A 17,758-nucleotide genomic window follows, 5' to 3' on the forward strand; every position below is an offset into this window, starting at 1 on the left:
ATACACCACAGAGTACCTGAGAAAGTGGTATTGAAGAATTAGGGTTTAGCCAGCATACCTTTATTAGGCTTACAAGGTTGGGCTAACTGGACTATCTGATGCTGTTAATTCATTCCAGCGGGGTTAGGCTCAGCTCTAGCAGTTTCAGAATTCAGTTCTCTAGAGAACTAATGCGGTTGCTCTAAGTACCACTAGAGGGCACTGTGAAGATTCTGTTGCCAGTTAGGAGAGGGAATTATGGAACAATAAATTAACTGGACAGTTAACATTGCAGATTGTGAGGAAATGGCAATAGGAAGGACTTACCAAGTATTTTAGTCTCTGCCATACACTGGGCATACGGAAGGATTGAGCTTCCCTGGCCCTCTTATAAGTGGGTGGGGCCAAATGATTGGGTCAGCAAGAGTGACATGAATCTCTTATAGCCTAAGCATTTAATTGTTGGTGTCACATCTTCCAGAGTTCTCTTTCCCTTTGACTGATAATATTCAATACTGTAATTATTTTGTCGGTCTGGGATCCTGAGTAACCAGAGTGGGCAGAGACCTGCTGCTGACCCACAGTGGACATGTAGCATGATTAAGAAATAAATGTCCTCTTAAATTATAGGTATTTGGGAATTATTCATTACTATATCATGAACTAATCATTCAACAAACCTGTTTAAATTAACTGAAAGCCAGAAGAGGTCACATTCAAGAATATCTAATCTGGCCATGTTTTCAGAATCCAAGAGTACCCAGTGTTATTTTATTTTGATATTCCACAGGCACTCTTTAGAATGCTTGATGTGTTTTAAAATGTAATTCATTTGAGGAATTATTTTCACTATTCACTTACTCTTTGAGTTTTAGTATGAGCCAGGCATACAAATAAACAAAAAATCCATGCCTTCATGATGCTTACATTATAGTGGGTGAGACAAACAATAAACATGTAGTATGTTAGAAGATAAGTGGTAAAGGGAAACACAAAGAAGCAGAGAAGTAAGATAATTATCTGTTTGAGTGATTTATATACAAATTAAAGTTTGAGAAGCTGTGCTTTGAATGGAATAATATTCCTTATAATGATTTTCTGCAGAATAATGAATGAGGTAATGGTCAAACTCTAAACCAGCAATTTTGGTTGGAGGGAAAGATCCTCAGTCAGTTTCTTGGAGGTTTGGAGCCAAATGCTAACATTACACAAGTACAAACTCACAATGGAACTTTTCCTCTTATTCTTTAGGGGTGTGTATACATATGTGTGCCTGCATGTACATGTATATTGATGTGTGAAGAGGAAGGCAACTAGCTTTGTTAAACAACAGGCAAATAACCTAGTTTTAACGTGCCTGTTAGGCATCATGTTGCAGCAGTGAAAATAAATCTTAGACTACAAGTAAAGATACATCAAGAAAATTCCATTTGCAATTAATTAAATAAAATTAGTTTTTATTCCAGAAATGGTTGTATGACTTTTTTAATTAGGAGGAAAATAATTTTTTAAAGTTTTTATGCCTCTTAATGCTTAGTCATTATTGAGCCTCTCTTGCTGTTATCACCTGGAACCCAACTGCACATCCTCTAGGCCTCAAATCTGATTCCAGTCATGCAAAATTCCTTTCAGAGTTCTACCCTCTTTGCACTGACAGCACCTCACTTCAAACTCTGCCTTCTTTCTCTCACTTCCTACCTCAGCATTCTCTGATGATTTGCTGTGATTATCCATAGGTGCCTACTCAGCATTTAACATATATGCAAACTACAGGTGTTAATAACCCAACTCATAGCAGGTAGGAGTAGATAAATAAATAATTTTCTCCTATTTCCTTTGATGGACAGTTTTGATTTGAGTCCATGACAGTAACCAACTCAATAAAACACCTTCTATTAACTTCTCCTAATTTCCTTTCCCAAACTCTTGCTCTCTGGGATTATTTCCCAAATAAATTACCTGCATCCAAGTTCTTCTCTTAACCTGTGATTTCAAGGAAAAATAGGCAAAGATACCTTCCCATCCAATGAGTTATATAAAAGGTCCCATAGGTCTTATCAAGAGAAACATAATTGGAGAACTCTCTGGGTTTTGGTTCACATGGGCCACCACAGAGATATTAATTACCCAAACTCTAGTCCCTCGGAAATACGCTTTTGCCATACCACCTCCTTTTGGGCAGTTACATTTACCAGGGCTGATAGCAGTATTAGCATTCAATTTCCCCTATGTACCTCTCACCTGTGGAAACCCAGCCACCAGAAGAACAGTAGTTTCCATCCTCATGGAACTGCCTTTATTTCTTTTATAAACTTGATGTACATCCACTTACTCTCTATTCATGTTTCTTTCCCTGAAAGGATTCCCACTTAACTTCCTATCCTCTCCACTCCCCCAAGACAATCTCCTTGATAAGCTGAAGCTTTGGAAAACACAGAAAACCTTTTTGTCTTTTTAAAAATATTTTATTTTTTTTAGCTGTAGTTGAACACAACATCTTTATTTTATTTATTTATGTTTATGTGGTGCTGAGGATCGAACCCAGAACCTCGCACTTTCGAGGCCAGCACTTTACCACTGAGCCACAACACAGCCCCCACATTTTTGTCTTTCAACAATTGCTTTTCTCCTTATAAATAATCCCCAAGAAAAGGGTACACAAAGGACCTTGGGAAGTTCAGAAAGAGAAAAATCTCACATTAATTAATATTGCAAAAAATTGTACATTAATTTTTATCTCAATTACATGTCACGAAGACTACCTGAAGTAGATCTTATTATTCCCCATTAAAAATGAGCCAACTGTAGTTTAAAAAATTTAGTACTAAAGCTCAAATTTGAATCTAGCCCTTTCATAATTAATACTATGCAATCAGTATGGACAGTTTCATTTTGATTCTTGGCCTTCCATCTTGAATTTGTTTCCTTTATCAAGAGAAGAATCTTGATTATTCAGTGTTCTTCCATTTGTTAGTGGCATCTTTCTATCTACTTTGCTCTTAAGAATTTGTCAGGTATAGTGGTGCAGGCCTGTAATCCCAGTGATTTGGGAGGATGAGGCAGGAGGATAGCAAGTTCAAAGCCAGCCTCACTAGTGAGGCTCTGAGCAACTTAGTAAGACCCTGTCTTGAAGTAAAAAAAGAGCTGAGGATATGGTTCAATATTTTAAGCATCCCTGGGTTTAATCCCCAGTACTAAAATAATAATAATAATAGTAATATTTCAAGAAATCAACAATGTTGCTTTAGATCTATCTTAAAATAGCAATATAATGAGGAACTCTGGCCAGCCATGGAATTTTCTGCTGTTGCCACTTATTGCAGATGTCAAAATAGAACCTGGATCCCTTTCCCACAGCTGGAAGAAGATTCCCTATTTGTCTTTAGCAGCAAGACAAATATAATTTTACGAGCCTTCCAGATCTTCTCTGGGTTGGAATGGATTTAATGGCCAGAAGTAAACACTATTGGCTAGTTGAACCCCCACCCCCACCCCAGCAGCAGTGGAATCAGATACTCCTAACCTTTCAGGCTGGCTCTGTTTTGCTGTGCTGAGAGGATCCCAGTGGGACTTTTGCTGGCTCTGAAGCTTCAAGTTATGTAGATAGGTTCTGGATGATCTCTGTGGAGATAAGGACATGTATCCAGCTCAGGAACTTAGTGCCTTTTTTAGACTATTGCTTTATATTCCCCATGTTTTACACTGGTAGTGCAAACGTACACTGCTGTCATAAAAATTCATACAGAAGTATGTAGAGTAAAAGGGAAAGTGCTCCAAACCTCAAACACATTCCCCTCCTAACAAATAGGTATATATACTAGACACTTTCCTATATATATTCTTTTTTAAAAAATTTATTTTTTGGTGTAGATGGACATAACACAATGCATTTTATTTTTATGTGGTACTGAGGATTGAACCTGGGTCCCGCCCATGCTAGGCAAGAACTCTACCTTAATAGGACACCCATAGCACAAGAGTTAACAACTAGAATCAACAAATGGGACTTAATTAAACTTAAAAGTTTTTTTTCAGCAAAAGAAACAATAAGAGAGGTAAATAGGGAGCCTACATCCTGGGAACTAATTTTTACGCCTCACACTTCAGATAGAGCCCTAATATCCAGAGTATACAAAGAACTCAAAAAATTAGACAATAAGATAACAAATAACCCAATCAACAAATGGGCCAAGGACCTGAACAGACACTTCTCAGAGGAGGATATACAATCAATCAACAAGTACATGAAAAAATGCTCTCCATCTCTAGCAGTCAGAGAAATGCAAATCAAAACCACCCTAAGATACCATCTCACTCCAGTAAGATTGGCAGCCACTATGAAGTCAAACAACAACAAGTGCTGGCGAGGATGTGGAGAAAAGTGTACACTTGTACATTGCTGGTGGGACTGCAAATTGGTGCGGCCAATTTGGAAAGCAGTTTGGAGATTCCTGGGAAAGCTGGGAATGGAACCACCATTTGACCCGGCTATTGCCCTTCTCGGACTATTCCCTGAAGACCTTAAAAGAGCATGCTACAGGGACACTGCCACATCGATGTTCATAGCAGCACAATTCACAATAGCTAGACTGTGGAACCAACCCAGATGCCCTTCAATAGATGAATGGATAAAAAAAAAATGTGGCATCTATACACAATGGAGTACTATGCAGCAATAAAAAATGACAAAATCATAGAATTTTCAGGGAAATGGATGGCATTAGAGCAGATTATGCTTAGTGAAGCTAGCCAAACCCTAAAAAACAGATACCAAATGTCTTCTTTGATATAATGAGAGCAAGTATGAACAGAGCAGGGAGGAAGAGTAGGAAGAAAAGAGTAACATTAAACAGAGACTTGAGATGGGAGGGAAAGGGAGAGAAAAGGGAAATTGCATGGAAATGAAGGGAGACACTCATTGCTAAACAAAATTACATATAAGAGGTTGTGAGGGGAATGGGAAAATAAACAAAGAGAGAAATGAATTACAGTAGATGGGTTAGAGAGAGAAGATGGGAGGGGAGGGGAGGGGGGATAGTAGGGGATAGGAAAGGTAGCAGAATACAACAATTACTATTAGTGCATTATGTAAAATTGTGGATGTGTAACTGACGTGATTCTGCAATCTGCATTTGGGGTAAAATTGGGAGTTCATAACCCACTTCAATCTAATGTATGAAATATAATATGTCAAGAGCTTTGTAATGTTGTGAACAACCAATAAAAAAATGTAAAAAAAAAAATAAAATGTACCATACTACTCAAAAAAAAATAAAATAAAATAAAAAATAAAAAAATAAAAAATTTATTTTTTGGTGTAGATGGACATAACACAATGCATTTTATTTTTATGTGGTACTGAGGATCGAACCTGGGTCCCGCCCATGCTAGGCAAGAACTCTACCGCTGAGCCACAATCCCAGATCCATATATATTCTTTTTATTTTTTATTTTGGTACTAGGGCCTCAACCCAGGGGTGCTCTACCACTGAGCTATATTCCAAGCCCTTTTTATTTTTTATTTTGGGATAGAGACTCACTAAATTGCCAAGTGCTGGCCTTGAATTTGTGATCCTTCTGCCTCTGGAGTTGCTGGTCATATTCTTATACACATATATAGGTGTTTTTATTTGTTTAATACAAAATTGAATAAAATCCACAATAAGCACTTTTCATTTTAGAGTGTGAATTGGCTGGGGGATTGTTAATGTAGATTTTGGATTCTTAATCTCAACTGGAGAAAGGTTGGCAATTCTTTTTTTTTTTCTTTTCATATTTATGTTTCTTTCTTTTACCATGTTTTCATGACTTCTCCAAAACTTTGACTCTTTCCTCAAACTCTTACTGCTTCACTTGTAACCAGTGGCTTCACCAAGTAGTAGATATTTTCAGTTTTGAAAACTTCATTTACTGCCTTCCTCCCACTTTTAACTGTAAGCTCATCTCACATGCATTTTCTCCCAGACTTTCCCTCCTTTTCCTTGTCTTCCACTTGTACTCTTGTTGGATTAAGTACATTTTCTCCATAAAAAAAAATAGCATAGGAAAAGATTGAGTAAATACCACAAATTTTAGAATGTCGCACTAAGTTGCTATGTAAATCAAGTCAACATCTTTACAACAAATCAGAACTCTAAGAAACTTTTTAGGAAAACAAAAGAACCTAATGAATATAAATATTTTAAATATTTAAAATTAGTCCTTAATTATTTTTTATTACTAATCATAAAATATTGCATATCTCTAATTGCTAAACCACACACCTCTGGTGACACATGTCCCAGATTACACAGGAAACCTGTCACCTGATAGAATCCAGTTGACAGATGACATATCTCAGATTTCCACCTCATCTAAATCCTTCATGTTGAGCCCTGTAGTTATGTTGCTTTTGACTTGCACACACCAAATTCTTATAATAGTTGGAATTTATTTTTAAGCTATTCCATTCTCTGTGGGTTTAATTTAATGCCAATTTTTATTATTTATATTTTGTAAAACAATATCTGATATTGATACTCTAGTACAAAGATTAAACATATTAACCTTTTTTGGTATCTGACATTTTATTTTTCAAAACAATTTCTCTATTACTGTGTCATCAGATTCTATAAAATCCTGAAGGGCATTTCATTGATATTGTTTTAACTTGTATGGTAATATGGAAATTATTTCAGGTGTTAGGGGACCACACTCTAATGTGCTTTAATGTTTCTCTGTGACTTATAATGGTTTTAAATGTAAGGTTTTTAAAATTTATTTTTAGAGAAACTTTTTTTTTATTAAACTACCTTTCTAACTCTTGGTTTAATTAATTTCTAGGGTTTATTCCCTTATCAAAATTTATTAAATCTATCTATTCATGTCAGGATCCTGGCAGGAAACAAAAAGCATATTTAGAGAGTGTTACCAAAAAGAGTGTACTGAAGGAATAATTTACAAAGATGTAGGCAAAGTTAAAAGAAAATAATGAGGTATAGGGTCTAGTAGCAATTATATGCTTTTTCCACCTTTAGGTCTAAAAGGGATATGGGGAAAAACTAGCATATGAGAGTTTACAGTATGGAAGTGAGGCTCCCTTATAAGAAATATGACCATAGAATTCTGCCAGTAACCAAATTGCATCAAGGTGAAGAGAGGGGGAATAAATACACTAGCTCTCTGATATCTCTCTTTGGTTAAGCCAACAGAAACCAGAGAGCGAAGTAAATATTATATGCATCTTGGTATAATGCAATATATAGTGTTCTTTATTAAAGATTCTTGGATGTAAATTTTACCTTTATAATAAATATCTTTTTAAAATTTTTTATTTTTAGACTGAAAATCCATATGTATTTTCACATATATATTCCTACATATGTTTATATACATTCATATATATATGAATATACCCTAACAGCAACCAAATTCCTACTCATACATTTTAATTTACATAATTATAAACTATTATTAAAACAAACTGTAAACATCTATCTCAAAAGAAAAATAAGTATATACAAATTTATATCCATTTAAACATGTATGTTTTTACATATATATTCATATTTGTATTTCTATATATACATAAAAATGTTCAATCCCTAAACTAACCCTATTTTTTCTATAAAAGTCCTATACCTACCAATACACCTCTGAGAAACCTCTATTCATATAAACCATAACATTTTACATGAATGTACCTATGTATTTGGGGATATAAGTTCATAAATTCACATAAAAACCCAAAGATATTTTATATATATGCTCATTTTCATAGGTTTAACCCAGATTTCACACATAACAATATTGCTTACCTTAAAAAATCCATAGATAAAAGTATATATATATATATATATATATATATATATATATATATATATATATAAATTTGGTATATGATATTACCTCTATATTCATATTTATATTCATATATATTGATATATATGTTCCAAAAGCAACCCATCTCCTAAACCAAAGCTGTAACTCAGAACTAAACCTAACCCTATCAATAATCATGAGCCTTTTAAACAAAAATTATATTACTAAATATCCATATATATTTTCACATATATATTCTGTATATGTTTATATATATATATATAGATAGATAGATAGATAGATAGATAGATATAGATACATACACACACACACATACCCTAATGGCAACCCAAATCCTACCCATAAATTTTCATATATATTCAGTTACAAAATCATATTCTATATCTTACCAAAAGTGTAAATATCCATATCCATTTAAATATTTTCATGTGTATTTTTACATACATATTCACATTTGTATTCATATATATGAATAAAAGTGTTCTAACCCAGTATTATTGTGTTGTGGTCTATGTGATTCTTGAAATTGAAAAGGGTTTGTTTGATGTACGTGGATGCTATGTAGATGTTTAGGGCATAAATATTTAAGATTGTTACGTCTTGTTGATGTATATTATTCCCTTAAGCAGTATAAAATGTTCTTCTTTATCCCTAGTGGTTAACTTTGGTTTGAAGTCCACTTCATCTGATATGAGGATAGAAACCCCTGCTTGTTTATGTAATCCATGTGAGTGATGGTTTTTCCCAACCTTTCACCTTCAATCTGTGAATGTCTTTGCCTATGGGGTGAGTCACTTGGAGACAGCATATTGTTGGGTCTTTTTTTAAAAAATCCAATCTGCCAATCTATGTCTCTTGATTGATTAGTTTAGGCCATTAACATTCAGGGTTATTATTGAGATATGATCTGTGTTCCCAGTCATTTTGGTTTATTTCTAGTTTTTAATTTGAATTAGTTTCTCTTTGATTGACTATTATTCACTTAGTGTAGTTCCTCTCTTTGTGGGTTTTCACTTTTTTCACATTTCATCTTCACAGAACATTTTGTTGAGAATTTCTGAAGTATAGGCTTTCTGTTGCAAATTCTTTTAATATTTGTTTATCATGGAAGGTTTTTATTTCATCTTCAAATCTGAAGTTTAATTCTGCTGGATATAAGATTCTTGGTTGGCATCCATTTTCTTTCAGAGCTTGGTATATGTCATTTGCAGACCTCCTGGGTTTGAGGATCTGGGTTGAGAAATCAGCTGAGATCCATATTGATTTCCCCCTATATGTGATCTGATGTTTTTCCCTCACGGCCTTTAAAATTCTATCCTTATTCTGTATGCTAGGCATTTTCATTATAATGTGCCTTGATGTGGGTCTGTTGCAATTTTGCTCTTTTGGGGTCCTATAAGCCCCTTGTATTTGATTTTCCATTTCATTCTTTAGATTTGGGAAATTTTCTGTATTATTTCATTGAAAAGATTGTGTATTCCTTTGGTTTGTATCTCCATGCCTTTATCTATCCTGATAAATCTTAAATTTGGTCTTTTCATGTTATCCCATATTTCTTGGAATTTCTATTCTTAACACCTTCTCTCCACATTCAACTCTATTTTCAAGATTGTATATTTTGTTTTCATTGCCTGAGGTTCTGTCTTTCAAGTGGTCCAGTCTGTTGGTGATGCTTTATTGAATTTTTAATTTGGTTTACTGTGCCCTTCATTTTGAGGATTTCTGCTTGTTTTTCTCCCCCAGAATCTCTATCTCTTTATTGAAGTGATCTTTTGCTCCTGTATTTGCTTACAGGTATCTCTCAAATCACCCTTTACTTCGCAGATCAATTTAACTATGTATATCTTAAACTCCTTCTCTGACATTTCTTCTACTGTGGTGTTGATGGATTCTGTTATTGGAGTATCTTGGCTTGCTTGGGGCAATCTTTTCTCTTATTTTTCATATTGTTTATGTTTCTACCCATCTACCAGTATGGATGTGAGACAGTAGAGTTTCTACCCTGTGGATTTATAGTATCCTTGAAGGTTTACAGTTCCTCACTGTGTAGGGGTAGACAAATAAAAAAAATGACCAATGCAAACAATTTACAGCATTAAACCAAATGGTTCCTACTATGATTTTTACAATGTTAATTATCATAATAAACAGAAATGATAGGATCGGTTATTGCCTGTAATAAAACAGCAAGTTTGCAAAAGGATTTCCATTTTCTTTCTTTTTTTAAAAATTCTTTTTTAGTTGTAAATGGACACAGTACATTTTATTTATTTATTGTTATGTGGTACTGAGGATTATACCCAGTGCCTCACACGTTCTATGGGAGTGCTCTACCACTGAGCTATAAACCTAACCCTGGATTTGCATTTTCAAACAGTGGACAGGGAGAAAGTGATATAGGATGTGAAGATTATGAAGGAAGAGGAGAGAAGACAGAAGTAAAAGATTAAAGGAAGAGTGAAAGAGAATAATAGAGATTGGCTGTTAGCAGAAGAGAGAATCAAGGGAAACAGGTAGGAGAAAAAATATATAAAGTAAAAGGTTTTTTTAATTAAAAATAAAATGATACATCCCATTTATTGATTCTTGATTTTACTTTTTGCACTTTAGGAGTCTTGTTAAGGAATTCAGATCCTAGGCTGACATACCTAGGCTGACATGGTGAAGATTTGGGCCTGTTTTTTCTTCTATTAGGCACAGGGTCTCAGTTCTAGTGCCTAAGTCTTTGATCCACTTTGAGTTGATTTTTATGCAGAGTGAGAGATAGAGGTTTAATTTCATTTTGTTACATATGGATTTCCAGTTTTGCCATCACCATTTGTTGAAGAAACTATCTTTTCTCCAGTGAATGTATATGGCACCTTTGTCTAGTATGACATAACCATATTTATGTGGGTTTGTCTCTGTGTCCTCTATTCTGTACCATTGGTCTATAAGTTTGTTTCTGTTACTATAGCTCTATAGTATAGCTTCTTCTCAGCAAAGGAAACAATCAATAATGTGAGGAGAGAGCCTACAGATTGGGAGAAAATCTTTACCACATACACCTCTGATAAAGCATTAATCTCTAGAATATATAAAGAACTCAAAAAACTTAACACCAAAAAAATAAATAACCCAATCAATAAATGGGCTAAAGAACTGAACAGACACTTCACAGAAGAAGAAATACAATCAATCAACAAATATATGAAAAAGCGTTCAACATCAAGATTTCATCTCACTCCTGTCAGAATGGCAATCATCAAGAATATAGGCAAGGGGCTGGGGTTGTGGTTCAGCAATAGAGCACTCACTTAGCATGTGTGAGGCCCTGGGTTTGATCCTCAGCATCACATAAAAATAAATAAATAAAATAAAGATATTGTGTCCAATTACAACTAAAAAATAAATATTAAAAAAAGAATATAGGCAACAATAAATGTTAGCAAGGATGTGGGGGAAAAGGTACATTCATGCATTGCTAGTGGGACTGCAAATTGATGCAACCAGTATGAAAAGCCTCAGAAAAGTTGGAATGGAACTACCATTTGACCCAGCTATCCCACTCCTCGGTTTATACCCAAAGGACTTAAAATCAACATATTACAGTAATACAGCCACATCAATGTTTATAACAGCTCAATTCACAATAGCTAAACTATGGAACCAACCAAGGTGTCCTTCAATAGATAAATGGGTAAAGAAAATGTAGTATATATACTCAATGGAATATTACTCAGCTTTAAAGATAGAAATTATGGCATTTGCCAGTAAATTGATGGAGTTGGAGAATATCATGCTAAGCAAAATAAGCCAATCCCAAAAAACCAAAGGTCGAATGTTTTCTCTAATATGCAGATGCTATTTAACAATAAGGCAGGGGCCACTAGAGAATAGCATTACCTTAGATTAGGTAGAGGGAGGTAAAGAGAGGGGAGGGAAAGGGATAAGGGGATAGAAAAGATGAATGAAACAGACATTATTACTGTGTGTGTGTGTGTGTGTGTGTGTGTGTGTGTGTATGACTGCATACCAATATGATTCTATAACATGTATACTCAGAAAAATGAGAAATTATATCTCATCTATGTATGATATATCAAAGTGCATAAATGCATTCTACTGTCATGTAAAACTAAGTAAAACAAATAAAAAATTAATAAAAATATATCCCATCAGAAAAAAAATAAATAAAAGAATACAAAACAAAACTAAAATATACTAATCAAACATCCTACTTCACACACACACACACACACAAAACTAATCCATGTAAAATAAGTGCCTTCAAAAATCCTAGAGATAAGAAGGAAAAAAAATACGAAAATGTATAAATGTCCATGAACCATTAAGGTCACAATTAAACAGTGAAAAAGAATTTTAAGAAAGAAAAGAAAAAAAAATCTTGATTAAAAGTTGAAGCATTCTTTCTAGTAGAGTTCAAAATATTCTCAGCTTCTCTTCTTAGCAGTTTCAGGTGGGGTCTTCTGGAGGGTGATACTCCACTTTATGGATTACTGGAGTGAGAGAGGTAATCCTGTAGTTGGAGTTTCCTGGAGGCAGAGTTTAGGTTTAGGCAGGCTCCAGGCTCTTCGCTGAATGCTAATTGGTCTGGAGATTTGAAATTAGCAGTTTCAGCAGCCAGTACTTGCTGGTCCACGCTGTAAGACTCTACCCCAGGTATCTCCCTTCCCACTCCAGTCTACTTGCAGGACCTATTGGGAGAGATGTTTCTGACTGGCCTCTGGTTCAGTCTCCAAACAATTTCTCCCACCTCCACCTTTTCAAGTTCCCAGTCAGAAACATCTCTCCCAGCAGGGGATAGGAAGAGCCGATGGTTTCCAGGACCAGTTGTCCCCTGCATAAATCTCTTCCCACCTGTGATTTTCTTCTGGTCACTTAAGTACATACTGTGTCGTGCAGCGTCTGTTTACTGGGCCAGTATTTAAGGCCAAACTCGGTTTTGCCAGGAATCTGCTTTCTCCATTACGGTGCCCCCCACCCATCCACCCAAAACTGCAAAATGATTCCTTCCTTTGTCCTCCAATGCTGCCTGGGGAGATGGTGGCTTTTTTCCCCACACACATGGAAATCTTGCAGTAAGTCATTCAGGTTTTTGGGCAACATCCTCAGTATCTAAACACTCAGTACCAAGACACGCCTCAGGCCTCCCCAGAATGTGGGTTCCTTTAATTCCCTATTCCTCTACTATGCTCATGGAGGGACCCCTCTGGCTAGGGTTTCTGGCCTGGCTCTGGCAGCGGCTGTGCTATTGGGGATTTTTTCCTTATTTTATTATATCCAACCTCCTATGTATGTATTTGGTCTGCTTTGGGTGTCCAGCTTTAAGTTCCAGTAAAGTCCCCCTCCCTTTTTGTTTTGTTCACCCACTTTGCAGAGAAGCTACCTGTCTGCTCTATTGGTTTCACACCATGGAGCTTCCAAGAACACAACCTCCTCTATTTCACCAGCTTGGATCTCTCTATAATTAATATCTTTTTACAAACCATATTTAAAAAAAAAACTAATTGAAATTTGCAGGAATCAACTGTTCCTCTTTGCCTGGGACTGTCCCAGGACTGACAGTCTTCCATTTCAAGAAACCTTGGTTCTGGGCAAAACAGGACAGCTGGTTACTAAGTTCTAAGTTTTACCAGTTATGCTCTCCATAATTCTAATACATCAGATTTTCATCAATCTTTTTTTGGGGTGAGGGGCAGTACTGGGGTTTGAACCCAGAGGTGCTCTACTGCTGAGCTACATTTCAAGTCTTTTTTTTATTTTTTGAGACAGCATCTTACTATGTCACCCAGGCTGACCTTGAACTTTCAATCCTCATGCATCAGCCTCCCAAGAAACTGAGATTACAGGGTTGCACTACCACACACCTGGTCTCTTCACCAATATTTTAAAAGTAAAAACATAATAATAAATCAACACATGATACAATGACTGCAAAACAGATCAATACACTAATGCCAGTTTTACACTAATAGGAATTCTAATTCAGTGGATATTTGTTATTATCTCATCATTTTTATTACTTCTTGCTGGAGATAGAACTTCTTGAACTTACCTAGAAAGTCAGAATTATTTCCTAAAGCAGCTGAAGATGCAGATAAAATGTCTTGGCATCTTAGAAGATATTTTCACCAAGTATACTACTCAATTGGACAGATTCTTTTTGTAATTTATATTTTGTCTGTCACATGAGAAATTGTTCAAAACAGTAGTTCTACTCAATCAGATATATTTTAATTTTGAAACCTAACATTATTATCATTACAAAAAGATGCTTTATATTTATAATGTACTTTAATATATCTTCTTTGTTATAATTTTTCTGAGTGTCTTTTTAAAATTTGTGGTTATATAATTTTTCATTGGTTAGAGTGGGTTTCTCATTTTGCACCACCTCTACCCCTGGGCATTGCTTGTATTAAGCACTTTTTATCCCTGGTAAGTAGGCACCAAAACATCCACATTTTAGGGGAACAAAGTGAACATCAAACATCTGGGTGGTTGATATCCTCCATCACTACTCTTAACTTTCTTCTGAGATAGGTATTTAATCTAAGGTTTTTAAAAAATGTTTAAAATTTATCCCTATCTTCATTTAGTATGAGAATTAAGTCAATAAATAGCTTCACATAGTATATAAATATCTCAACCATCTGGAGAAGATTTCAGCTGAGTACTCACATAGGGAGTTTTTTGTTCCTTCCAATTTATTATATTCTTATTCAACTTTGGAAATTCAGAATGATTGCCATGCCATTCTCCTTTTAATATATTTTTAAATGACACATAGTAATTTTATATATTTATGCAGTGTGGCAATTTTTTATATTTTACTGGTACATTATAATTAGACATGAGGGAGGAATTCATTGTTACTTATTCATACATGCACATGATATAACAATATAATTTGGCCAAATTCATTCCCTGGAATTTGCCCTTTCCCCCCCTTTTCTCTCCCTCTTGTCCATTTCCTCTTCCCTATTGATCGCCCTTCAATTTTCATGAACCTCTCCCCAGTCCTTTCTGTACTGTGGCAGACAGTTCAATACAAGCATACAATGTGTAGTGATCAGATAGAAGTAATTGACATATCTATCATCTCAGACATATAGCCATGCAATTCCTAAAGACAATAACAGTGTTTTACTACTGTTCTTCCCATACACATGGGGATAAGAGATAATATACTGGGAAATATACAATACCACTAGTTAAATATGATTGATCTTCCTGACATGAGCTAAGGAGTTCCAGACTAGATTGTAAACTTTATGAGACTAGGCCTTCTTGTCTGTTTTACTCAGCCTGCTATCCCCAATGTCCTAGGAAACTGCCTAGCACATAGTGGGTACTCAATACTTGCTGAACAAATGAATGAAGTGGAAGACTTAGAAAATAATTCCATATGAAAAAACTTGAAAATTCAGCAATTGGAACATTGTATTCACAAAGCAGTTTTAAGTAAAACACATGCTGCTTCTAGTTGCAGCCTCAAATGTTAGGAATATCTTTCTCTTCACCCAGTTTTTGAGAAAGATCTAGATATGGTGGAAAAGTTGATATATTATTCTGAATCAATATGTTTACATTGAAGAGAGGAAATTTGTTTTTAGTTTTACCTAACTTAGTATTTAATTTTCCAACACACAGTATAGATTGTAAAAAGTTACTATAGACAAATTTCTCAAACTTTATGGACTTTTGACTAGTTCAAACTATGTTAAATTTCTTTCAATCTAGAAAGCACTTTCTAAGAATTATAGTATTCAGTGATTTGGGGGTATTTTATTAACTATTCTTCATAATAAAGCTAGAAAATAAACAGTTGAGTTAATATATTAGGTTACAGATGTTTCCCATTTTTAAAATCAAAGTTAGAAACTTTTTTGAGATGAGATCATAACAAAAAGAGGCATTATTAGAATGAATAAAAAATGAACCATGAATATCTTTAGTAGACATTTTCCAAGTTTACATTTCAATGGGAATGACATGCGGGATGCAAATTTTATGTCTCTCATGTCTTTAATTTTATAACAAACGTCCTTCCCTTTTTGGATGAGAAACTGGGCAATTTTATTTTTTCCCACATTTTTTTTATTGGTGCATTATAGTGGTACACAATGGTGGGATTCATTGTTACATATTTGTATATGCATGTAATATAACTACAATTTGACAAATATAATTCCCCAGTATTTCTCCTTTCCCTTTCCTCTTCCCTCCCACTGGTCCCTTTCCTTTATTCTGCTGATCTCCATTTGATTTTCATGGGTTGCCCCAGTTTTCTTTTCCTTTTCCCTTGCTAGCTCCCATATATGAGAGTCATATATATTTTGCTTAACGTACTGTCTTCAAGTTCCATCCATTTTCCTGCAAATGACCTAATTTCATTTTACTTTATGCTGAGGAAAACTCCATTGTGTGGGTCTATATATATTCTTTTTATCCATTCATATGTTGATAGACACCTAGACTGCTTCCATAGTGTGGCTATTGTTAATTGTGCTACTGTAACATGGGTATGCATATATTGCTATAGTATGATGACTTTAATTCTTTAGGATAAATTCCAAGGAGTGGTATAGCTGGGTCATATGGCAGTTCCATGCCTATTTTTTTTTTTTAACCAGGGATTAAACCCATAGGTGCTTAACCACGAGCCACATTCTCCGGGACTGCCCAGGAAACTGGCTGGAACCTAGGCTCTGGCCCCAGACCACACCCACCCACCCACCAGCAGACCCACACAGAACCCTGCCCACCCTACCTCCATCTTTGGACCCTGTAGCCATTACCATAGCCCTCCCCATACAGTAGCCTCCATCTTGGGACACAGATAGGGCCTGAAGGCAGCTGCATCTCAGAATAGTCAGTCCAAAGCCATTGAAAGGCCCACCCTTTCAGTCCCATATCTGAAAGCGGTTGCATCTATGTTGGGACACCCCCATTGCTATCTTGAGTTAATTCCACTATTGCTACCACCACCTTTAGTTGCAGGAGCATTTATCATGGGACACCAGCTGGGGTCTAGAAGCCCAACAACAAGGTGAGGTACAGGTAATCTGGAGGGACACTATAAGATTATAGAGTAGAAACTGTAATACCTCAGATCTGCACTGCAAGAAAGGAAGACACATAGACAACAGGAAAATAAAGGGAGGAAAGTGCCCCAAACAAATTGAGATAATACAGTAATAGAATTCATGGACAGTGCAGTTGATAAAATTTCAGAGAAGGAGTTCAGAATGTACATAATTAAAATGATCTATGAATTAAAGAACAATATAAATGAGCAAATACAGGCAAAAATTGATCATTCCAACAAAGAGATAAGTGAGCAAATATAGGCAACAACTGATCACAACAAGAAAGAAATAAGGGAGCAAATACAGGTAGCAAAAGACTACTTCAAGAAGGTAATAGAGATTCTGGGAAAAAAATCAGAAATCCAGAAATGAAGGAAACAGTAAACAAAATTAAAAAAAAAAAAATAGAAAGCATCACCAACAGACTAGATCACTTGTACGACAGAACGTCAGATAATGAAGACAAAATATACAATCTTTAAAATAAAGTTGACCACACAGTGAAAATGGTAAGAAATCATGAACAGAATATCCAAGAATTATGGGATAACATCAAAAGACCAAATCCAAGATTTATTGGGATAGAGGAAGGCCTAGAGATTCAAACCAAAGGAATGCACAATCTCTTCAATGAAAAATATCTGAAAATTTCCAAACCATGAAGAATGAATTGGAAAATCAAATACAAGAGGCTTACAGGACACCAAATATACAAATTTACAACAGATCTACACCAAGACACATTATAATGAAAATGCCTAGCATACAGAATAAGAATTTTAAAAGCCATAAGAGAAAGGAATCAGATCACATATAGGGGGAAAACAATTAAGATCTCAGTAGATTTTTCAACCCAGACCCTC

The 17,758-nt window shown here is 35.2% G+C and overlaps 1 protein-coding gene across 7 annotated transcripts in view; it reads right to left on the reverse strand.

The window, feature by feature from the left end:
- Window positions 1–17,758, reverse strand: part of IL33 (interleukin 33) — a 192,042-nt gene that overhangs the window by 161,840 nt on the left and 12,444 nt on the right. For 5 of the 7 annotated variants that reach the window (XM_081278833.1, XM_081278831.1, XM_081278826.1 and 2 more), the window contains one exon: window positions 3,503–3,600. The exons of the other annotated variants lie outside the window; for them this stretch is intronic. The gene's annotated coding sequence lies outside the window, so the exon portion shown is untranslated. The remainder of the gene's footprint in view (window positions 1–3,502; window positions 3,601–17,758) is intronic. 7 annotated transcript variants of the gene reach the window in all.

The sequence above is a fragment of the Spermophilus citellus genome (assembly GCF_964194105.1).
Source record: "Spermophilus citellus genome assembly, chromosome: 2".
In the NCBI taxonomy this organism is placed as follows: Eukaryota; Metazoa; Chordata; class Mammalia; order Rodentia; family Sciuridae; genus Spermophilus; species Spermophilus citellus.